Source organism: Orcinus orca, chromosome 10 (genome assembly GCF_937001465.1).
Source record: "Orcinus orca chromosome 10, mOrcOrc1.1, whole genome shotgun sequence".
NCBI classification, from domain to species: domain Eukaryota; kingdom Metazoa; phylum Chordata; class Mammalia; order Artiodactyla; family Delphinidae; genus Orcinus; species Orcinus orca.
This window is the reverse complement of record NC_064568.1, coordinates 53,006,621-53,032,482: the sequence shown is the minus strand read 5'-3', so window position 1 is coordinate 53,032,482 and position 25,862 is coordinate 53,006,621.

Sequence of the window (25,862 nt, the reverse complement as noted above, 5' to 3'; positions counted from 1 at the left end):
ATAATTGGACATTTACTCATTCCATTATTCCCTCTCTCGACATCTCCCGAGTCCCCACAAAGCACAAGGCCTTCTGGGCTCCGCACTGTGTCACATACAACGATGAATGAGGTCCCCATGGTTTCAGACTTGATATTTCTGCTCAGGCTTTTCCCTAGTGATCTGTAAGTCACTTCCTTTTCTTTTTAAAGTATACACAAGATGGTTTGAAGAAACAGAAGCACAGAATCATTTTCCCACTCCACTGGCTTTTCAAAAGAGTTAAGTGGTGCTAGGTTACTAATTTGTACCTATTCTCATTCCTTTTTTTACTGCCTTTGAATGCCTCACGTCCCAGTCAGAGCAAGAACGCAGGTGCTTTCTCAAGTAAACTCAAGTAACATATTATCACCGTAAGGATCCTCGTGACAGATTATCATTGCAAGAATCATTAAGTCTTAGCATAAAAGTCCATTAAGGGAAACTTCTTTGGGGAAGAACAGACACACAAAGAAATGCAGATTTTGCCAGACATGAGACTGCCTTTTCTAACAGACAAGACAGTAAGACCCATTCTCAAGGGGTTTTGTCCTTTAGGGAACGATTTCTTCTCCTTTTAGTCTCCACTCTCCCCTGTCCGCGTTGAACACTTGACTTCCAAGAAAAGACTTTATTTTTCTGATGAAGATGGAAGAGGGTGGTCCACCTCACTCCACTCTCCAGAGGCACCAATGTCCCCAGTGCAAATGTCCACTGGTTATGGAACTGAACAAAGAGTCCTTCCAGACCCCCACTGGTATCGCACTGTATGAAACCACATTCCATGACCAGAAAAAGTCCTAAAAACACACATACACATGCATGAACACATACATACGCACACACATGCACATACACACAAACACTTCTTCAGCTTACTTTCAAATGATGTAGTTTCCATTCTAAAGTGACAAAATTTTTATACAACCTGAGAGTGTGAAGAATTTCTTCCTGATTACTCAAACCAGCATTTTTTAAAAGGACAGAGTTTAGATTAGTAAAACCATAGAATCTATCACATGAGCATGAAAAGTTCTCTTTGGGTACATGTTGATCCTTAGAAACACAATTTTATTTTCTCGGACAATTAGAGGGAGATTATGCCACTGAGTCTAAGAAGGTGGTATCACTTATCATCTCCTGGCATCCAGCCGATAGCTATCTTAATTTTAAAAACCCTAGAGCAGCATTTTCCAATTTGTGTTTTGCAGAACAATAGATCCATGAGGTGTTAGTAAGTATCCCTGGGGAAAAATAAGTGGTTCTGTAAGCAAATAAGTTTAGCAAAAGCTGGGCTGAAAACTTAAACAGGTTTCTTTAGTACAGGACTTCTCAGAGCCTTTAATATGCTAATGTGTGTTATACCCTGGTGGGGTGAACAGGATTAAGGAGAGAAGTTTGTATTGTGCGTGTATGTAACAACCAATCCATGTTAGCTTTTATAATTATTAGCTATTATGATACAAGGCTTGCTAAACTGACATGTTAAGAGTACACTTCTTCCACAGGACAGCGCTCTAGATTTAACGTTCCACGAAACACACTTTGGGAAAGGCTAACCCAGCTCACTCCATATTGGTATTTAATAAGTATTTTACTCATTTTTGTGAGCAAAGAATTAAGGTAAAATATAATGCAATGTAGAAAAGCACAAAGTACAATAGAATCTTACTCCTGAGATTTACAGCCTCCAAACACAAATAGATCCTGTTTGGACAGGAATTCATTTATTCTGCCTCCCTCACCAGAACTAATGGTCCTAACAGTTTTATGTGGTCCTAAGTACTTTACATCTACCTAAAAATGGATACTTCCATGCATGTGAATCATTTATTAAGAGAACTTTTGGAACACAGAGAAAAGCCCCAGGTTACCTTCATTAGTCTTTCATTCACCCATTCATTCATTGAAAAACACACACACACACACACACACACACACACATACACATACACACACACATATATATAGGTATGTATATAGGAAGACCTGTTATGTATCAGATATTGTTCTAAGCCCTGGCAATAAAATACTGAATCAAGTAGACTACTTCCCTGCCCTCCTGGAGTTTTACATTCTAATGGAGAAGAAAGATGATACACAGATAAATAAGGAAATATAGAGTATGTTAGTATAAGTGCGCTGGAGAAAAACACAGCAGGATGAGGGACTCAGGGAGTGCCAGAGCGGTGTGGGGCGAGTTGTTATTTTAAGTAAAGGAGCTGGGAAGCCTTCACTGATAAGGTGATATTTGAGCAGAGATCTGAAAGTAGCAAAGGACAAACCGGGCAGAGGGTGGAAAGAACTTGATTGTTGAGTTTGAGTAACGTGGAGAAGAGTGTGGCTGCCGTGGGGCCAGCGGCAGGGTGAGTGAGAGTAGATGAAGCTGCGAGAGGAATGGGCGGGTTTGCAGCAGCATGGATGGACCTAGAGATGATCATATTAGTTGAAGTAAGTCAGATGGGGAAAGACAAATACTATACGATATCACTTACCTGTGGAATCTAGAACACGACACAAACGAACATATCTACAAAACTGAAACAAACTCACAGACATAGAGAACACACTGTGGTTACCAAAGGGGAAAAGTGGGAGGGTATAAATTAGGAGGCTGGGATTAACATATACACACTAATATATATAAAATAGATAAATCAACAAGGACCTACTGTATAGCACAGGGAACTATATTCAATATCTTATAATAACTTATAATGGAAAAGAATCTGAAAATGAATATATATAATATACATATATATATATATAACTGAACCACTTTGCTGTACACCTGAAATTAACACAGCATTGTAAATCAACTATACTTCAATAAAAAATAAATAAAAATAAAATTAAAGTTAAAAAATTTTAAAATAGTAAAGAGGAATGGGCAGGAGAGGGCATCAGATCATCTGGGGCATTGTAGGCATTTGTCAAGACTTTGGCTTTTACTCTGAGGAGCCACCGCAGGATCTTGAGCAGAGATCAAGCTGCTTTGTTTTAAAAGGATCATACTCTCTGCTGGATTACGATTAAATATGGTGGCCATGGAGGGCAGAGGTGGGAGCGGGGGGAGCAATCCAGGTACAAAGGACCGTGGTGGCTAGAACTCTAGAGGTAGCAATGGACAGGGCTCCAGGAATGAAATTCCTTATGGGAGAAGTGACACCTGTCAGGCTGCTCATCATTCAACAGGCCCCCTGGGATTGCCGCTGACATGTGGAGGAAGGCTCTCTGTCCGATAGCCATGGCTAATCCTCTTTAGTGAGTAAATCAGCTTGTTAGCAACCTGCCATCTCCTTCCTCTCCAGGAGATACATACAACAAGATATAAATTGAGATGCCTGGTGGATTACCATAGCTACAAGTGCCTGGCAACCAGGACTAGACTGATGGCCATTGATCAATGGGCTCCAGAGTCTCCCCAGGGGTGATGAATGCACTGAAAAGGGCATCCAAGTTCCTGAAACAGTCCAAAGCAGAAAGAAAACCATACAATCAGCATCTTGTTCTGCCTGATTGGCTTTTGTCTTGTACAGACAAGGGGCCAGCTCACAGCTCATCATGGGCTCACTCTTCAGATAAGGAACCTCCAAACCAACCACCAGCAGAATAGGTGCAAGCTCTAAAGGCAGAGACGAAGACACTTTCCATGAAAACAAAGGAGATGAAGGCAGTCAAAGAGATATTTAACAGGTCACTGCTGGCATAGAGAAGGGAGCAGAGAGGGAGCAGGAAAGAGAGTGAGAGGGACTCAGGGTCAGAGACTATGAGCCCTGGGCCAGAATGGCCCGAGGCCTGTTTTTTTGGAGATAATGTTTTATTGGAGAAGAGCAGAACTCTATTCATTTACATATTGTCTATGGCTGCTTTCATAGTGTGATGACAGAGCCTATTGGTATGGCCTACAGAACCTTTCATATGTATTACTTGACCATTTACAAAACAAAAAAGTTTGTCCACTCCTGATCCTATGGCTCCCAGATGGGCTGGAAGACTTGCTCTCCTTGTTCACCAGCGTGCTTGGCTTGGTTCAAGGCACTGAACCATGGTGCGCTGGGAGGTATGCTAAAGAAATACTAACAACTTACAAAGATATAGCCAACATCACTTTCACGATGAGGAGGTAAGAAGTCCTATAACCACAGCTGCAGCTCCTTGTCTCTGCTGGCAAGGTACTGGAGAGAATCTCTGCCTCAGGACCTAACACTACACACAGAGGAGCCAAGAAATTGTGGAAATAGAGACGAGACAGGAGGAGGAGCAAAGTCCTCAAAGGAGAACTATATCAGGACTGTTTCCATCAACTTCACTGCTGTGGACTGAATTATGTCCCACCACCCCCCAAGTTCATATGGAATTCATGTTGAAGCCCTAACCCCCAATGTGTTATGTTTGGAGGTAGGGCCTTTCAGAAGTCATGAGGGTGGGGCCCTCATGATGGGATTAGTGCTCTTGTGAGGAGAGATACCAAAGTGCTAGCATGCTCGCTCGCTCTCTCTCCCTCTCTCTTCCTCCCTCTCTCCCTCCCTCTCTCTCCCTCCCTCCCTCTCTCTCTCCCTCTCTTTCTCTCTCTCTGCCAAGTGAGGACACAGTGAGAAGACAGCCATCTACAAACCAGAAAGAGGGCTCTCACAGGAACCCAACCATGCTGGCACCCTGATCTCAGACTTCCAGCCTCCAGAACAGTGAGAAAATTAACTTCTGTTGTTTAAGTCACCCAGTCTATGATATTTGTTATGGCAGCCAGAGCCAACAAAGACATTCACCAAAGTGTTGGACCCAACAGAGTGTGACTCTGGGAGCAACAGAGCAGGCATAACTGTGGAGAGAAGACCACAGAAATATCCTATTTCCTCCTCCATTATATGACCAGGACTCTCCTTTTCCTACCTCCAGGAAGTCAAATTTCAATTTTATCTCTTCCAGGCACCCAACCAGGAGACAACTAGGAAAATGGAACTGGTACAAGATGCTGGCTCCAGTTCTCCAAGAAACTCTCCCTAGTTAATGGTCCATGGACATTGCTCAGTGTCCCCCAAGCTTTCCTGCGACGCCTCCATTTGCTGCTAATTATTTTCTGGAAACACAGCTCATAGAAACAGGCTCCAAAAAGCTTCTAAAATAGCCAAGGTACAAAACGTCAAGGATTCTGGTTTCTTTCTTTCTTGCAACCTTAGCTTATTGGAGAGTACTAGTGTTCACCAAAGTTGTCATCTATGTTGGGTTGGGAGAATTTGGAGAGATTTGGTGCCTTCAATAACTCAAACAGCTGCCAAAGACTTTGGGGGATGAAAGGTAAAATAAGATCCATATCGTGGCTTCTCCTACCCCACCCCTCATATCGTATTGACTGAACCAAAGGAAGACAGTGAGATACCTTTTGTCCCCTTGACTTCCTATTACATAAGCTGCAGAAATTCTCTGAAGGTGAGAAATGATGAGAGGAACAGACATTTTGCTTTACAAGATTCTCCAAAACCCTGGGTCTCCTCTGTAAAGCTCTGTAAAGTCTGAGGGCCCCACCCTCATGACTTCTGAAAGGCCAGCTCTTTTATCCTCTGTTGAGAGATGGAATTGAGCTTGATCTGATGACAAAATAATTTAAGATCTTTCTCTAAAAATGTTGGGCCAGGACATGAAAATGCTGTTGACAATGCTGGAATTGTTTCTTGATGCCTTGGAGTGAAACAAATAACTCACCCTTAAAAGGCTGAAGCAATTGTCTCTGGGGTCCTGCACTGTCTGCAGAATGAGCATCTGCCCCTTTCTGCTCCTGGGGCCACATGGCAATAAGATGAGCCCATCCCCCAAGCAGTTAATTTTCCTTTTTTGAAGATCTGTGGGTAAGAGTGTATTTTTCCATTACAAGTTCTGCTTTTTTCTTGAGCATTTTCTGTCCTTGACTGTTTATTTCTTCTACCTACTGTTGTTTTGTTAAACCTGAAAAGGGTCTAGTGGGAGAAGAATGTGCACAGGTTCTGATTTCCCTGTGGGAAAAGGAAGTGTAGGGCTCACCAGGTTCTTTCTACTGAGCTGGAAATCAGTGCTATTTGGAATGTTGCCTCTTCTTTTGCAGACTGGTGCACATTAGAACACACAGTTAAATTTAACTGGTTTAAGAGAGGCTAATGGAAAAATTTGAAAACACGAAGAGGTCAAGAGCCAGGGGAGAAATACAAATGGTCAATAAACATCCTAATAAATGTTACATTTTACAGTAATCAAAATTGCTAATGCAAACCCGAACAATGAGATTTCATTTTTTGCCCATCACATTAGTAAACACTTTTAAAAAATATAATGCGGGCTTCCCTGGTGGTGCAATGGTTAAGAATCCGCCTGCCAATGCAGGGGACACGGGTTCGAGCCCTGGTCCGGGAAGATCCCACATGCCATGGAGCAATTAAGCCCATGTGCCACAACTACTGAGCCCACATGCCACAACTACTAAGTCTGCACTCTAGAGCCCACGAGCCACAATTACTGAAGCCCACATGCCTAGAGCCTGTGCTCCACAACAAGAGAAGCCACCGCAATGAGAAGTCCGCGCACCACAACAATGAGTAGCCCCCGCTCACCACAACTAGAGAAAGCCTGCAGGTAGCAACAAAGACCCAACGCAGCCAAAAATAAATAAATAAAATAAATTAATTTAAAAAAAAAATATATATATATATATATATATATATATATATATATATAAAATAGGCTCTGACCTGTAGGTTTTCACATGTGAGATTCTGAGGGAGGCACACACACACACTAAGTGCTCTCTCTGGGTAGGTACTCAGGTAGGGTTTGTACCTCCTTGCAAGTCCTGCTTAGTTGGCCTCACTAGCACCTCACTCTGGGTTCTGGAGTCATCAGCAACTATCTCAGCTGAAGCACTGAAAGGACTCTCATTTAGCATACTGTATATCACCTCCAATGCAAGAAGGTCACCCCTGGTTTACAGATGTCAAAAGTTAAGTCTTTAGCAAATGAACGGATAAAGAAGATGTGGTCCATATATACAATGGAATATTACTCAGCCATAAAAAAGAATGAAATAATGCCATGTGCAGCAACATGGGTGGATGTAGAGATGATCATACTAAGTGAAGTGAATCAGAAAGAGAAAGACAAATTTCACATGACATCATTTATATGTGGAATCTAAAAAATTAATACAAATGAACATGTTCTGTAAATGAACAAAAACAGACTCACAGACTTAGAAAACAAACTTATGGTTACCAAAGGGGAAAGGTGGCGGGAGGGATAAATTAGGAGTTTGGGATCAAAATATACACACTACTATATATAAAATAGATAAAAAATAGGATGTACTGTATAGCACAGGGAACTATATTCAATACCTTGTAATAACCTACAATGCAAAAGAATCTGAAAAAGTAGGTGATTAAATAGTTAATCCCACTAGGGGATTATAAGTAGACAAAAAAGTATGGGAGACCCCCATAAGTTAATGATCACTCAAGAAAGCAGGTTTTACTTAACCACAAAACCAAGTAGGCTTGCTTAGCGAAAAATCCATGCAACAGAAGCATGAGACATGCCCGCAAACAATAAAACAATGGTAGAATGAGACCCACACCCTGCCCAGTGAGTTCAGTAAGTTAATGATTCCTAGGACATGCTCCTCTGCACACATGAAAAACAAAAATATAAGGAAAAGGTAACATTATACTAAAACCTGAGATGATTTACCATATTTTAGTATATGTCACTGCCTTTGTGCTCATTTCCATTGCGCCATGACAATCCCAGCTTGACCACGTAGGGACAAAAAACTCCCCTGCTTGACATGGAGGAGGAGCTGGTGATGGAACTTTGACATCTACTCAAGAATGAGGAGGAAGGTGGTCTTCCTCCCCTCCCCACTTTTCCTTTGATTATAAAACTGTAGCCCACTAAGTTCTCAGCGTGGCATTACCTTGCCCGCTTGCTTATAAACCTCACAAGTGTCTATTGTAATAAATCACTTCTTATCTATCATTTTGCCTCTCACTGAATTCTTTCTGTGCTGAGACATAAAGAAGTGGAGCTCCTCGGAACCCCCCGAGACACATTACTGCAGTTTCAAAACTAACACAACATTGTAAATCCACTGCACTTCAATTAAAAATAAAGTGAAGTTTCCAGGAAACTTCTTACACTTTCTAAGATCACACAACCAGTCTACGGCAGGGCGTGGATCTGAACCAACAAATGTTTGACTTCAGGTCAAGGTCTTGGCACCCCACTGCTGTTGTCTTAATAAAAGGGCTTTCAAGATGGTTGGACTTAAAATGAACCCCATCCCCTCCCAAGGCATTCCCTTAGCTAATTGATCCAAAATATGGGGCTGGGCGTATTCCCTCCCCCCCCCCCCCCCCCCCCCCGCCACAGTCCACCCCTCCCTAGGGCCATCTGGGCTGGGCCTAGGAGGAGGCACTGTGGGGTCTGCAGAAATTTAGGGCCAGTAGATCTCCAGCACAGCCCAGAACCCTGCACCTTAGCAGCTCCCATCATCTCAGAGTGGGGAACAGCAGAGTCCATATGCCTCACTCTCCTGACAGATGTGAGGAAAGCACATTGTAAGCACCAAATATCAGTCTGTGTCTACAAAAGTCATTATAAACATCACCGGGAATGAGAGAAAAACAAAGCATCTCTATTTATAGTGTAGGAAAGAGGGGGAAAAAAAACATCCTTCCAAGCATATGCTTAATCACACTGCTGTACTAGGAGGGGGAAATCACCTGTAAATCTTTCCTTTGTGGCTGATATGAAGCTGATCATCTTCCCTTTGGAGATGGATGTTTACGACTCTCTAATGGCTGCGGGAGAAAGCAGGGCCCTGCATTCCTGTGCCAGCCCACTGGGACGCACATCAAAGCCACTTTGTTTAAACTGGGACACGCCCAGGCAACCGACCCTACCCCACCCCTTTTGGATTCTCTTTCTCTTTTTGTGGAATCTGTAGTAAGCTCTGCAGCTGACCTCAGAGGTCACCCACAAGCACTTTCCTGTTTGAAACTTGTTCCGCAGGCCACGTTTCCACCGGCTTTGAGTCATTATCCTCCAGCCCTGACATCTACACCCCTGTTAGATGAAAGAGCTCTACCATGTCCGCCATCCTGAACACAAAGGCGGCAGGGTTTTTGTTGTTGTTTAGATGTGCGTTCAGTTTTTAAAAATAAAAACCTATGTTGTACTTTTTTCTTATTACAAAGGCAATACCTGTTTATCATAAAAATATTCAAACAGTGCAGACAAGCAGAGTGGAGAAACAAAAAGCACCCATTACTGCGTCCAAGAATAAGCGCAGGGAGCGTGTTGGAATACATCTTTCAGACTTTTTCCTCTGCAGAGATCTATCTGTCTAGTGTTGCAAAAGAAGATCACACTGAACATCCTGGTAATGAACTTGCTTCTTCATTGGGCCCTATGTTGGGAACATCTTTCCATGTCATTAAATATTCTGTATGCTTTTTTTTTTTAATATTTTGTAATATGAACCACGTTTGGTAGTTTTCATGTGAATATAAAAGCAATTCACACTTAAAATTTCATCTCCTTTGCCATTGCTTTCCTGGGTGTGTTGAGGAAATACCATGGCTCAATCAGAAGAAGGCATGCTTGATTTTTTTCCTTCTGAAAAACAAGGACATTGCTAATGCTCTCTTAAATCCTAGGAGCTATGACTACCTGGTTTGGAGAGCTTCACAATACCCTGGTGCAAAGATGTTCCCCTCTCTCTGTGTCTTCAAGTCAAATCAGAAGAAACCCAAGATCTTGCCACCCTCCCCATCCCTGCCCCCACTGCCATATTGGAAGTGATGCTGGTTATCTTCCTGCTGGGAAACCTGCCTCCCCAGGAACTACTACAGGAAGTGCAAATCTCAGAATCACAAATCTTAGGAAAAAAGAGTCAGCCCAACTTCCCCACCGACTGGGTAAGCATCGGGGTCCACCCTGCCATCTATTACCACTGCTGTCTTTGCTTCTCACTGTGTCCTTTTGGTGCTCCAGGGACAACAGTGCTTCTGGATCATTGGTGGTGATGCCAACCCTAGGTTCAGTCCAGCTTCAAGCATGGTATCCACTGTCCTGGGAGGGAGGATGCCTCCGCTCTCTCTACTGCAAGGGCAGCTCCAGATGCCTCTCACTTAGTATCCAGGGCCTTGGCATTTTCACTCCTGCAAGAGCTGTTTCTACCATGGCTTCAGCCAGGGGAACCAAGTCAGAAATGGGTCAGGAGCCCATCGCTTGCCAAGCAAAACAGCTGTTTATTCCATTTTTCTCTCATACGGATCCACAGCCACATACCTGGCACCCATCATCTCCCTTTTCAACACTGCAAGTATTAAAGATTTCCTCCACTCCCCTTCTGTTCAGTAGTACACTGGGGTAGTGATGGAAGGATTCAGACCCTCAAAACCAAGAAACCCCAGACAGCTTCACCTCTTTGACCGTGGAATATGAACATTGCTGGCTTTCTGCTTTCAAAACAATAGAGAATGGTAACATCAAAGGAGATACCAGATGCCCTTCAAGAGTCCAGGGGAGAGAGAAGTCTCTTTATGCATAATGGGGGAGGAATAATTTCCCTTCCTCACCTTTTATTCTCTAACCCAAACACAAGCCAGGGAAATATTTAGTGTGTCTTGCTAGAGCAGTGAAAAATAAAACCCTAGCTAAGCTTTAAGTGGGTCACCCTGCTACACAGCAAAATTAATCTTCAATGGATCGCTCCCTCTGTCTTTAAATGAACAATTATTGTTTTTAGAGAAACTGCCTGGTGCCATGATAAAAACTCCGGGGTTGGAGTCAGAAAACCCAAGTTGTCCTTTCCCTGCCTCTTACTACCATGTGACTCTGAATCAAGTATTAAACTCCCTGAAGCCTAATTTCTCTCTCTGCCTAAGATCGGACTTAGAGTGAAACCTTAATACCCAAAGTCTGTTCGCCAAGAGTCCCTGTCTCCCTGGACAGTGCTTAACGGTTCACCAACATTTGCCAAGGCAACTTATTTTTCTGTGCATCTTTATTTTATAATTTCCAGGAAAAAAACCCTGAAAATCCCAATACTTGCTCAATATGTGGGAATCATTAAAGTACCCCAGCTAGGTAACACAGTTGATTTACTATAATTTACTAATGTCTCTGAAATTCAGTGTCCTCAACTTTCATGATAACTAGCACAAATTCTATAGGCTGGGCACTAGTCTAAGTGTTTAGGTATATTAACTAATTAAAATTTTACAACTACAACTCTGTAAGGTAGGTCGTATTATTATGATCATCCTTACAGTTGAGGAACTGAGCCATAAGAGGTTAAGTGATTATCCCAAGGTCACACAGCTAAGAATTGGCAGAGCCAGGATTTGAACCCAGGCAGCCTCAATCCAGAGTCCATATTCTTCAGTGTATGTCACACTACCTGTAGCTCTGAGATGATGGAATCATGAGTCAGGCTTACCTCCTAGGATTGTTGAAAGGATTAAATGTATACAAGACACTGTAACTCTCACACATGAAGTCCCCAAGATATGAGTCAGTATTACTATTTTATTATTTTCTAGATGAATCTAATAAAGCATTGTGACGCTAGTTGAAAATTATTAAAACTGTATGGCAACAAGGAGAAATCCAGCTATCATACAATACATAGTGAATTAAAGTGAAATACATAATTTGTTCTGGTTGTGCCTATGTCAAAATATGTTCACATTGTATAACTGTATCAGTCAGTTACTGCTGCATAACAAACAACAAGCACTTATTCCTCATATGTCTGCTACTTAGCTATGGATCTATGTTTTCAGACTGGGCTTACCTGGGCGGCTTTGCTGCGGTCCAGCTGGGCTTATGTCCCTGATGCAGGTTGGACTCAGGTCTGCTCCTCACATCTGTCCTGGGGCTCAGGCTGAAGGGGAAACACCAGCTGAGGGGAGCTCTTCGTGTGGCAGTGTCAGTGGTACAAGAGAGCAAGTCCAACTGCACAAGTGCACTTTAAGCCTCTGTTCACATCATCACATCCCACTGTCAAAGTAAATCAGGGACTTCCCTGGCGGTCCAGTGATTAAGACTCCACGCTGCCACTGAAGGGGGCAGGGGTTTGATCCCTGGTCAGGGAACTAAAATCCCACATGCCACCTGGCGCAGCCAAAACAAAAACAAAGTAAATCATGTGGCTGAGCAAAATAAGGGCATAAGAAAGTGCACTTCACACCGCATGAGACCAAAGTAAGTCACATGGCCAAGTCCAACATCACCTGAGCAGGGAAGCATACTTCTTCCCATGGAAGTGGAGGTTAGGGAGTAAATACTTTTAAACAATAATCTTCTGGGCTAACCAAAAAGTTCGTTCAGGTTTTTCCATAACATCTTACAGAAAACCCCAAACAAACTTTTTGGCCAACCCAATACTATAAGAAAGACCAGATAGCAACAGAAAAAAACTGAGAAACATGATTAGTTTGGTGAGATTGAGAGTGAGTATTTTTGTCTTCCTTTTTCCCCAAAATAACATTTACTATTTTACTGTCTTTGAGATTGAAGGGAAAAAAAAATAAAATAAAAGGAAACCTCAAGAATCAGTCCTAAAAGAATAGGCTGGGGATTAACAAGTACAAACTACTATATATAAAATAGATAAACAACAAGGACCTACTGTATAGCACGGGAAAATATATTCAATATCTTGTAATAACTTACAGTGGAAAAGAATCTGAAAAATAATATTAATATAATATAATATAGTATAATGAAATATATGTATATGTGTATAACTGAATCACTTTGCTGTACACCTGAAACACTGTAAATCAACCATACTTCAATTTTTTTAAATTTAAAAAAAATTAATTTTTAAAAGTTAAAAAAAAAAAGGTAGAAAGGAAAGACTGTCACTAAGTAACCTTTGTTCATTCATTCAACAAACTCTCGCAGAGTCCTCCTTTGCACAGGTAAATCTAGCCCCTGTCCTCAAGCAGCTCACAGTCTAGCAAATGAGAGATAATGATAAAGATGATGATGATGATAATGATAATAATAGCCAACATTAAGTGGCCCATAGCTCAGGTGCTGTGTTAAGCCATTTACACGGTATAATCTGTAATCCTATTGCAAAGCTCTACAAAAGAGGTTCTGTGAAAATCTATTTTACAGAACAGAACCTGACTCAAGGTCAACCAGCCCACATGCAGCAGAACTGGAATTTCCACCAGGCAGCCCAGCCTCAGGCCCTGCACTCTTCAGCACTTCATTTCTCATTCACTCGGATCCCCTAAACTGTGCCACACCTATTCCTTCACAGCAGACCCTCTCCCTATCCCTGGATTAAAAGATTACTAACACAACACACCCTCGTCTCGGAGGTTTGGCAAACACAAAGCCTGTGCATATAACCAACTAGATCTCACAGGTAGGTGTGGGCAAAGGGTGCCAGCCTTCAGTAAAGAAACTGGCTTTTTGGTAAGCTTGGAGAAGACATGAAGGAAGGTTCATTTTCTAGATTAATAGGGGCTGAGTACATCCACTGAGGGTGGTGACTGGCTTTTCTCCACCTCATATGGAAATGATAAAAATAAGGGCTTGCACACAGCATCAGGGAACCAGGTGAGGCAAAAGTGAGCATTTTCAGATCACAAGGACCTTTTTATGGAAAGAGACTCCCAAGGGGAGGGAAGATCCCTTTCTCAGAGGCGGGGTGGTAAAGCAGGTCAAGCAGGGAGCAAAATGCAGACGGACAGCAGGCCTCAAACAACACCCTGGAATTCAGCAACTCTTCTGTCAGGTTGTTTTTCTTCCTCTCTTTCTTGAGACCACTTTCAGAATGTGCCAATCAATAGAGGTTGAGTCAAACACCAAAGCCCATTTTGACCACCCGACTATTTCCTCCTCCTTGATTTCCTCACCTTCCCAGACCAACCTGAAGTCTGCTCTTGGGCATTCTTCCTCTAGGAGGGCAGTGAAGGAAGAACTAGCCGCCCCTCCACCCATCCCTCAACAAAAAACAAGAACACAGGAGCCCTATAAACACTGGCATCGAACTCAGCTACTTCAACGACAATAACAATATTTCATTACTCAGTAGCTAAGACTGAGAGTGCCAATAAAAATACAACCAACAACAGACTGTTTGATGAATCAAGTAGGAAAGAACTTATTTGTTTGTAAGTGTCCAATCCAACCCATCATAAATGACCTGACAAAAGGAAGGGCTCAACGTAAGCTGCAGGAGCCCTTCCAGAGAAATCCCACACAGAGGCTGCAGGCAGCTCCCTTTTCTTAGAAATAATGGCCAATCACGTTAAGTACAAGAACAGAAAAATCAGAGTCCGACTCTCCCCATAAAACTGGGTCACTCCTCACCGGAGCCAGCTCTGGTTAACAGTTATCTCCCAGCAAGTTCACCTGATTAACAACCTGTGGGGTTTTCACCAATGGGTTTCCAGATGTATCAGCCCTGACATGACTGACAGGAGGGAAAATAAGAGATTAAAAAGGTGCTTCAAGAAAAAAGAAAAATCTTAAATAAACAACCTAAACTTACACCTAAAACAATGAGACAGAAGAACAAAAACCCCCGAAATTAGCAGAAGGAAAGAAATCATAAAGAGCAGATCAGAAATAAATGAAAAAGAAATGAAGAAAACAATAGCAAAGATCAATAAAACTAAAAGCTGGTTCTTTGAGAAGATAAACAAAACTGATAAACCATTAGCCAGACTCATCAAGAAAAAAAGGGAGAAGACTCAAATCAATAGAATTAGAAATGAAAAAGGAGAAGTAAGAACTGACACTGCAGAAATACAAAGGTTCATGAGAGATTACTACAAGGAACTCTATGCCAATAAAATGGACAACCTGGAAGAAATGGACAAATTCTTACAAATGCACAACCTGCAAGACTGAATCAGGAAGAAATAGAAAACATGAACAGACCAGTCACAGCACTGAAATTGAAACTGTGATTAAAAATCTTCCAACAGGGCTTCCCTGGTGGCGCAGTGGTTGAGAGTCTGCCTGCCGATGCAGGGGACACGGGTTCGTGCCCCGGTTCGGGAAGATCCCACATGCGGCGGAGCGGCTGGGCCCCTGAGCCATGGCCGCTGAGCCTGCGCGTCCGGAGCCTGTGCTCCGCAACGGGAGAGGCCACACAGTGAGAGGCCCGCGTACAGCAAAAAAAAAAAAAAAAAAAAAAAAAAAAAAAATCTTCCAACAAACAAAAGCCCAGGACCAGATGGCTTCACAGGTGAATTCTATCAAACATTTAGAGAAGAGGTAACACCTAACCTTCTCAAACTCTTCCAAAATTTAGCAGAGGGAGGAACACTCCCAAACTCATTCTACGAGGCCACCATAACCCTGATAGCAAAACTTGACAAAGATGTCACAAAGAAAGAAAACTACAGGCCAGTATCACTGATGAACATACATGCAAAAATCCTCAACAAAATACTAGCAAACAGAATCCAACAGCACATTAAAAGGATCATACACCATGATCAAATGAGGTTTATCCCAGGAACACAAGGATTCTCCAATATACACAAATCAATCAATGTGATACACCAGATTAACAAACTGAAGGATAAAAATCATATAATAATCTCAATAGGGCTTCCGGGAAGATGGCGGAAGAGTAAGACGCGGAGATCACGTTCCTCCCCACAGATACACCAGAAATACATCTTACACGTGGAACAACTCCTACAGAACACCTACTGAACGCTGGAAGAAGACCTCAGACCTTCCAAAAGGCAAGAAACTCCCCACGTACCTGGGTAGGGCAAAAGAAAAAAAGAAAAAACAGAGACAAAAGAATAGGGACGGGACCTGCACCAGTGGGAGGGAGCTGTGAAGGAGGAAAGTTTTCCACACACTAGGAAGCCCCTTCGCGGGCGGACACTGCGGGTGGCGGAGAGGGAAAGCTTCAGAGCCACGGAGGAGAGCACGGCGGCAGGGGTGCGGAGGGCAAAGCAGAGAGGTTACGGCATAGAGGATCGGGGCCGCCGGCACTCACCAGCCCGAGAGGCTTGTCTGCTCACCGCCTGGGCGGGCGGGGCCGGGAGCTGAGGCTCGGGCTTCGGTCAGAGCGCAGGGAGAGGACTGGCGGCGTGAACACAGCCTGAAGGAGTTAGTGCACCACGGCTAGCCGGGAGGAAGTCCGGGGAAAAGTCTGGAGCTGCCGAAGAGGCAAGAGACTTTTTCTTCTCTGTTTCCTGGTGCGCGAGGAGAGGTGATTAAGAGCGCTGCGTAAAGGAGCTCCAGAGACGGGCGCGAGCCGCGGCTAAAAGCGCGGGCCACAGAGACGAGCATGAGACGCTAAGGCTGCTGCTGCCGCCACCAAGAAGCCTGTGTGCGAGCACAGGTCACTCCCCACACCCCCCTTCCGGGGAGCCTGTGCAGCCCGCCACTACCAGGGTTCCGGGATCCAGGGACAACTCCCCCGGGAGAATGCACGGCGCGCCTCAGGCTGCTGCAATGTCACGCCGGCCTCTGCAGCTGCAGGCTCGCCCCACACTCCGTGCACCACCCTCCCCCGCCCCGCCTGAGTGAGCCAGAGCCCCCGAATCAGCGGCTCCTTTAACCCCGTCATATCTGAGCGAAGAACAGACGCCCTCCGGCGACCTACACGCAGAGGCGGGGCCAAATCCAAAGCTGAGCCCCTGGGAGCTGTGAGAACCAAGAAGAGAAAGGGAAATCTCTCCCAGCAGCCTCAGAAGCAGCGGATTAAAGCTCCACAATCAACTTGATGTACCCTGCATCTGTGGAATACCTGAATAGACAATGAATCATCCCAAATTGAGGAGGTAGACTTTGAAAGCAAGATTTATTATTTTTTCCCCTTTTCCTCTTTTGGTGAGTGTGTATGTGTATGCTTCTGTGTGAGATTTTGTCTGTATAGCTTTGCTTCCACCATTTGTCCTAGGGTTCTAACCGTCCGGTTTTTTTTTTTTTTTACTTAATTTTAATTATTTTATTTTATTTTACTTTATCTTCTTTCTTTCTTCCGTTCTTTCTTTCTTTCTTTCTTTCCTTCCTTCCTTCTTTCTTTCCTTCCTTCCTTCTTTCCTTCCTTACCTCCTTTGAAAACGAATCATCCCAAATTGAGGAGGTGGACTTTGAGAGCAAGATTTATGATTTTTTCCCCATTTCCTCTTTTTGTGAGTGTGTGTGTGTATGCTTCTGTGTGAGATTTTGTCTCTATAGCTTTGCATCCACCATTTGTCCTAGGGTTCTATCCGTCCTTTTTTCTTTTACTTTTCTCTCTTTTTTTTCTTAATAATTTTTTTATTTTAATAACTTTATTATATTTTATCTTACTTTATTTTATTTTACTTTATCTTCCTTCTCTCTTTTTTCCCTTCCTTCCCTCCTTCCTCCCTCCCTCCCTCCTTTCTTTCTTTCTTTCTTTCTTTCTACTTCTACTAATTCTTTCTTTCTACTTTTTCTCCCTTGTATTCTGAGCCGTGTGGATGAAAGGCTCTTGGTGCTGCAGCCAGGAGTCAGTGCTGTGCCTCTGAGGTGGGAGAGCCAACTTCAGGACACTGATCCACAAGAGACACCCCCAGCTCCAAATAATATCAAACGGCGAAAATCTCCCAGAGATCTCCATCTCAACACCAGCGCCCAGCTTCACTCAACAACCAGCAAGCTACAGTGCTGGATATCCTATGCCAAACAACTAGCAAGACAGGAACACAACCCCACACATTAGCAGAGAGGCTAACTGAAATAATAATAAGTCCACAGACACTCCAAAACACACCACCAGACGTGGACCTGCCCACCAGAAAGACAAGATCCAGCCTCATCCACCAGAACACAGGCACTAGTCCCCTCCACCAGGAAGCCTACACGACCCACTGAACCAATGTCAGCCACTGCGGACAGACACCAAAAACAACGGGAACTACAAACCTGCAGCCTGCAAAAAGGAGACCCCAAACACAGTAAGGTAAGCAAAATGAGAAGACACAAAAACACACAGCAGATGAAGGAGCAAGATAAAAACCAACCAGACCAAACAAATGAAGAGGAAATAGGCAGTCTACCTGAAAAAGAATTCAGAATAATGATAGCAAAGATGATCCAAAATCTTGGAAATAGAATACACAAAATGCAAGAAACATTTAACAAGGACCTAGAAGAACTAAAGATGAAACAAACAACGATGAACAACACAAAGAATGAAATTTAAAATACTCTAGATGGGATCAATAGCAGAATAACTGAGGCAGAAGAACGGATAAGTGACCTGGAAGATAAAATAGTAGAAATAACTACTGCAGAGCAGAATAAAGGAAAAAGAATGAAAAGAACTGAGGACAGTCTCAGAGACCTCTGGGACAACATTAAACGCACCCACATTTGAATTATAGGGGTTCCAGAAGAAGAAGAGAAAAAGAAAGGGACTGAGAAAATATTTGAAGAGATTATAGTTGAAAACTTCCCTAATGCGGGAAAGGAAATAGTTAGTCAAGTCCAGGAAGCACAGAGAGTCCCATACAGGATAAATCCAAGGAGAAATAGGCCAAGACACATATTAATCAAACTGTCAAAAATTAAACACAAAGAAAACATATTAAAAGCAGCAGGGAAAAACAACAAATAACACACAAGGGAATCCCCATAAGGTTAACAGCTGATCTCTCAGCAGAAACCCTACAAGCCAGAAGGGAGTGGCAGGACATCTTTAAAGTGATGGAAGGGAATAAACTACAACCAAGATTACTCTACCCAGCAAAGATCTCATTCAGATTTGATGGAGAAATTAAAACATTTACAGACAAGCAAAAGCTGAGAGAGTTCAGCACCACCAAACCAGCTTTACAACAACTGCTAAAGGAACTTCTCTAGGCAAGAAACACAAGAGAAGGAAAAGACCTACAATAATGAACCCAAAACAATTAAGAAAATGGGAATAGGAACATACATATCGATAATTACTTTAAATGTAAATGGACTAAATGCTCCCATCAAAAAACACAGATTGGCTGAATGGATACAAAAACAAGACCCATATATTTGCTGGCTACAAGAGACCCACTTCAAACCTAGAGACACATACAGACTGAAAGTAAGGGGATGGAAAAAGATATTTCATGCAAATGGAAACCAAAAGAAAGCTGGAGTAGCAATTCTCATATCAGAAAAAATAGACTTTAAAATAAAGACTATTAGAAGAGACAAAGAAGGACACTACATAATGATCAAGGGATCGATCCAAGAAGAAGATATAACAATTGTACATATTTATGCACCCAACATAGGAGCACCTCAATACATAAGGCAAATGCTAACAGCCATAAAAGGGAAAATCCACAGTAACACATTCATAGTAGTGGGGAATTTAACACCCCACTTTCACCATTGGACAGATCATCCAAAATGAAAATAAATAAGGAAACACAAGCTTTAAATGATACATTAAACAAGATGGACTTAATTGATATTTATAGGACATTCCATCCAAAAACAACAAAATACACATTCTTCTCAACTGCTCATGGAACATTCTCCAGGATAGATCATATCTTGGGTCACAAATCAAGGCTTGGTAAATTTAAGAAAATTAAAATAGTATCAAGTATCTTTTCTGACCACAACGCTATGAGACTAGATATCAATTACAGGAAAAGATCTGTAAAAAATACAAACACATGGAGGCTAAACAATACACTACTTAATAACGAAGTGATCACCCAAGAAATCAAAGACGAAATAAAAAAATGCCTAGAAACAAATGACAATGGAGACACAATGACCCAAAATTTGTGGGATGCCACAAAAGCAGTTCTAAGAGAGAAGTTTATAGCAATACAACCCTACCTTAAGAAACAGGAAACATCTCAAATAAACAACCTAACCTTGCACCTAAAGCAATTAGAGAAAGAAGAACAAAACCCCCCCAAAGTTAGCAGAAGGAAAGAAATCATAAAGAGCAGATCAGAAATAAATGAAAAAGAAATGAAGGAAACGATAGCAAAGATCAATAAAACTAAAAGCTGGTTCTTTGAGAAGATAAACAAAATTGATAAACCATTAGCCAGACTCATCAAGAAAAACAGGGAGAAGACTCAAATCAATAGAATTAGAAATGAAAAAGGAGAAGTAAGAACTGACACTGCAGAAATACAAAAGATCATGAGAGATTACTACAAGCAACTCTATGCCAATAAAATGGACAATCTGGAAGAAATAGACAAATTCTTAGAAATGCACAACCTGCCAAGACTGAATCAGGAAGAAATAGAAAATATGAACAGTCCAATCACAAGCACTGAAATTGAAACTGTGATAAAAAAATCTTCCAACAAACAAAAGCCCAGGACCAGATGGCTTCACAGGTGAATTCTATCAAACATTTAGAGAAGAGGTAACACCTATCCTTCTCAAACTCTTCCAAAATATAGCAGAGGGAGGAACACTCCCAAACTCATTCTACAAGGCCACCATCACCTTGATACCAAAACCAGACAAGGATGTCACAAAGAAAGAAAACTACAGGCCAATATCACTGATGAACATAGATGCAAAAATCCTCAACAAAATGCTAGCAAACAGAATGCAACAGCACATTAAATGGATCATACACCATGACGAAGTGGGGTTTATTCCAGGAATGCAAGGATTCTTCAATATATGCAAATCCATCAACGTGATACACCATATTTAAAAATTGAAGGAGAAAAACCATATGATCATCTCAATAGATGCAGAGAAAGCTTTTGACAACATTCAACACCCATTTATGATAAAAACCCTGCAGAAAGCAGGCATAGAGGGAACTTTCCTCAACCTAATAAAGGCCATATATGACAAACCCACAGCCAGCATCATCCTCAATGGTGAAAACCTGAAAGCATTTCCACTAAGATCAGGAAAAAGACAACGTTGTCCACTCTCACCACTCTTTATTCAACATAGTTTTGGAAGTTTTAGCCACAGCCATCAGAAGAAAAGGAAATAAAAGGAATCCAAATTGGAAAAGAAGAAGTAAAGCTGTCACTGTTTGCAGATGACATGATACTTACTATACATGGAGAATCCTAAAGATGCTACCAGACAACTACTAGAGCTAATCAATGAATTTGGTAAAGTAGCAGGATACAAAATTAATGCACAGAAATCTCTGGCATTCCTATACACTAAGGATGAAAAATCTGAAAGTGAAATCAAGAAAACACTCCCATTTACCATTGCAACAAAAAGAATAAAATATCTAGGAATAAACCTACCTAAGGAGACAAAAGACCTGTATGCAGAAAATTTTAAGACACTGATGAAAGAAATTAAAGATGATACGAACAGATGGAGAGATATACCATGTTCTTGGATTGGAAGAATCAACATTGTGAAAATGACTCTACTACCCAAAGCAATCTACAGATTCAATGCAATCCCTGTCAAACTACCACTGGCATTTTTCACAGAACTAGAACAAAAAATTTCACAATTTGTATGGAAACACAAAAGACCCCGAATAGCCAAAGCAATCTTGAGAATGAAAAACGGAGCTGGAGGAATCAGGCTCCCTGACTTCAGACTATACTACAAAGCTACAGTAATCAAGACAGTATGGTACTGGCACAAAAACAGATAGATCAATGGAACAGGATAGAAACCCCAGAGATAAAGCCACGCACATATGGTCACCTTATCTTTGATAAAGGAGGCAGGAATGTACAGTGGAGAAAGGACAGCCTCTTCAATAAGTGGTGCTGGGAAAACTGGACAGCTACATGTAAAAGTATGAGATTAGATCACTCCCTAACACCATACACAAAAATAAGCTCAAAATGGATTAAAGACCTAAATGTAAGGCCAGAAACTATCAAACTCTTAGAGGAAAACATAGGCAGAACACTCTATGACATAAATCACAGCAAGATCCTTTTTGACCCACCTCCTAGAGCAATGGAAATAAAAACAAAAATAAACAAATGGGACCTAATGAAACTTCAAAGCTTCTGCACAGCAAAGGAAACCATAAACAAGACCAAAAGACAACACTCAGAATGGGAGAAAATATTTGCAAATGAAGCAACTAACAAAGGTTTAATCTCCAAAATTTATAAGCAGCTCATGCAGCTGAATAACAAAAAAACAAACAACCCAACCCAAAAATGGGCATAAGACTAAATAGACATTTCTCCAAAGAAGTTATGCAGACTGCCAACAAACACATGAAAGAATGCTCAACATCATTGATCATTAGAGAAATGCAAATCAAAACTACAATGATATATCATCTCACACCAGTCAGAATGGCCATCATCAAAAAATCTAGAAACAATAAATGCTGGAGAGGTGTGGAGAAAAGGGAACCCTCTTGCACTGTTGGTGGGAATGTAAATTGATACAGCCACTGTGGAGAACAGTATGGAGGTTCCTTAAAAAACTACAAATAGAACTACCATATGACCCAGCAATCCCACTACTGGGCATATACCCTGAGAAAACCAAAATTCAAAAAGAGTCATGTACCAAAATGTTCATTGCAGCTCTATTTACAATAGTCCAGAGATGGAAACAACCTAAGTGCCCATCATCAGATGAATGGATAAAGAAGATGTGCCACATATATACAATGGAATATTACTCAGCCATAAAAAGAAACGAAATTGAGCTATTTGTAATGAGGTGGATAGACCTAGAGTCTGTCATACAGAGTGAAGTAAGTCAGACAGAGAAAGACGAATACCATATGCTAACACATATATATGGAATTTAAGGGAAAAAAATGTTATGAAGAACCTAGGGGTAAGACAGGAATAAAGACACAGACCTACTAGAGAATGGACTTGAGGATATGGGGAGGGGGAAGGGTAAGCTGTGACAAAGCACGGGAGAGGCATGGACATATATACACTAACAAACGTGGGGTAGATAGCTAGTGGGAAGCAGACGCATAGAACAGGGAGATCGGCTCGGTGCTTTGTGACCACCTAGAGGGGTGGGACAGGGAGGGTGGGAGGGAACTGCAAGAGGAAGGTAATATGGGGATATATGTATACATAGAGCTGATTCACTTTGTTATACAGCAGAAACGTTGACAATACAACATTGTCAAGCAATTATGCTCCAATAAAGATGTTAAAAAATAAAAAGATATTAAAGAGGTAATGCGCGTCCCCTCCACACAGGCAAGCGGCTTGCTTCTGCTGCTCCCCCAGCCCTCGTGCTGTTTTCACGTAAAGATGTCAGGAAATGCACTGATATTTGTGGAGCTCCTGCACCCCACTGCTCTGATTCTGCTGTTCCATAATGCAGGACCCCGGACAGTTCCCTAAAGCTGGGGAAGGAACAGTCTGGGGGAGGGGAGCTGCCCACTGCCCGCCCCAAAAGAAAGGGCTGTGGGGGATGGATGCTTCCAAGGGCACCAGGTTTCAATTAAGTCAGGAGGAGCCCTGTGAATACCTTCCTCTCGTCTCCTGGTCTCTTTCTTTTATTGCTTCCTTGTATCTTTCTTGATACTCTTATCATAATTATGTGACCTTAAATGTGACCTTAAAATCAGTTCATGCAAGGGTACCGGTTTTATTTTATTTTACTTTTTAAATTGAAGTATAGTTGGTTTATAATATTGTGTTAATTTCAGGTGTACAGCAGAGTGATTCAGTTATATATATATATATTCTTTTTCAGGTTCTTTTCTATTATAGGTTATTATAAGATATTGAATATAGTTCCCTGTGCTATACAGTAAGTCCTTGTTGTTTATCTACTTTATATATAGTGGTGTGTATATGTTAATCCCAAACTCCTAATTTGGAAGGGGAGGAGAGAGCAGAGCCTGTGGGGATGGGAACAAAAACTAAAGAGGGGATGGGAGGCAGGACAGCATGGATGAACATTAAAAACATCGTGCTAAGTGAAGTGAGCCAGTTAGAAAAGGATAGTACTGTGTGATCCCACTCAAATGAGGTACCCAGAGTAGTCTAATTCATAAAGGCAGAAAGTAGAATGGTGGTTGCCAGGGGCTTGGGGAGGTGGGTAGGGAGTTATTGTTTAAGGGACACAGAGTTCCAGTTTGGAAAGATGAAAATTTCTGAATGGTGGTGATGGTTGTACAATGATGTGAATGTACCTAATGGACTGTAGACTTAAAAATGGTTAAAAGGTTGATTTCATGTTACATACATCTTAGCACAATAAAAAAAAAATGTTTAAGGCATGTGGTGGAGGATAGTTTAGTTAGTTGTGTGGAAGACCTAGTCTGGCAAGAAGCAGATTCATCGTCACTCTGAAATTCAGGGACAGAGGGCAGAGTGGGGGGGGGGCAGCTGACCGTCAGGCCTCCCCAGGATATGCCCTTCTCGATGGCTTCTGAACTTGGGAACCTGGAGTCCTTCCACCTGACTGAGGGGAGGATGAGTCCTTCATTGGGAACCATCTTAAGCGTACAGCAGACACTCGCGATTCCTGCTCACCCAGGAGGTGTCCTAGGGACCTGGCAATGAATGGGACTCCGTTTCCCTGGAGGAATGGCCCCCACAGCCTTTCTAGGAAGCCTGAGGGATTAAAATGGAAAAGTGTTAAGCATGACTTGTGCATAACTCAGCCTTTCAGATTGGGATAAAAAACACCTAGCACATCTGACCATATGGAGGTCACAAACCTCTGCAAGAAACCAGAAGAGATTGTGGTACCCAGAAGCCCAGCCATGGATGAACTCCAGTGAATTAGGTCAGTGTGTGTGTTGCAGATCCACTGGGCCTGCCCCTTGTTCCTGCCCCGGGAACAAGGGATCCCCGGCTCCCTTGTTCAAGAGGGGAGCCTTCCCAGACAGCTTGGGAACCTCTGTTGGGGGAGGCCAAGCCTCCCAAAGGAGTCTGGGCTGGCAGTCATCCTGGCATCCTGTTTGCTGCAGGCAAGCCTCTTTTCTGTGGGTTATTTTTGTCTCTGGCCTTGGCTTGTTTTTCCCGGTGCCGCTCCTTGGCTCGTAACATTTCTTCCCTGGTTTATTAAAAACTGAGATAAATCACCTAATAAATCTTGGCTAAGTTTTTTCCTTCAGATCTCCTTGACAACTGCCAAAGTCACAAAGTTGCATCTTTCCCACAGTGGGAGGCTAACAAAATAGCTGGTGTGCTCAGAGAAACATATAGATCAAGAAAACAAAAGGAAAATCTTTAGTTATGCAGAAGCCTCCCACTTCTGGTACTAAATTTACTCGCCTGGGTTTGCTTTAAAGAGACACAGCAGTACCTGAGCAGCTAGCAGGAGGCACCACGCCCATGAGCACAGGAAGCAGGGCTTCTTCCCTCTGCGCCCTGAAGAAGATGTGCATAGATTAACTGTCTTTCCTTGTTGATGGGACGGTTACTGGGTGCACTCTTAGCATTTAATTATTAAAGCTCTCCCTTTCCCCACACACATATACACAAACCTCTGCTTCTTCAATTTCTTAAAACCATTGAATCACATAATTCTAGCATTTGAAAGGAATTCAGCCATCCTCTAATGTCTCCTTTTATCATCACAGAAACACAGGATTCTGAGAATATTAAAAGTTACCTATTCTGACGCCAACTCTCCCCATCAGATGTCTTATAATACACAAATCTACTTGGCATCCCAAGAGCACTTTACACATACTTCCATTTGTACTTGGCTCATTCGATGTAACTATTTCCTTTTTAAAAGTTTAAACTTTTTTTTATTTTTTGAAAAGCAATATGTTCACACAGTTGGTAATTTGAAAGGTAAAAGAATATATAACCCTATCCTATAGACACCTAGTTCTCCTCCACAGAGGCTACTAATAACAATTCCTTCAGTATCCTTCCTGGGATATTCGATGTATATATATACTTAAGTATGTTCTTTCCTTCCCT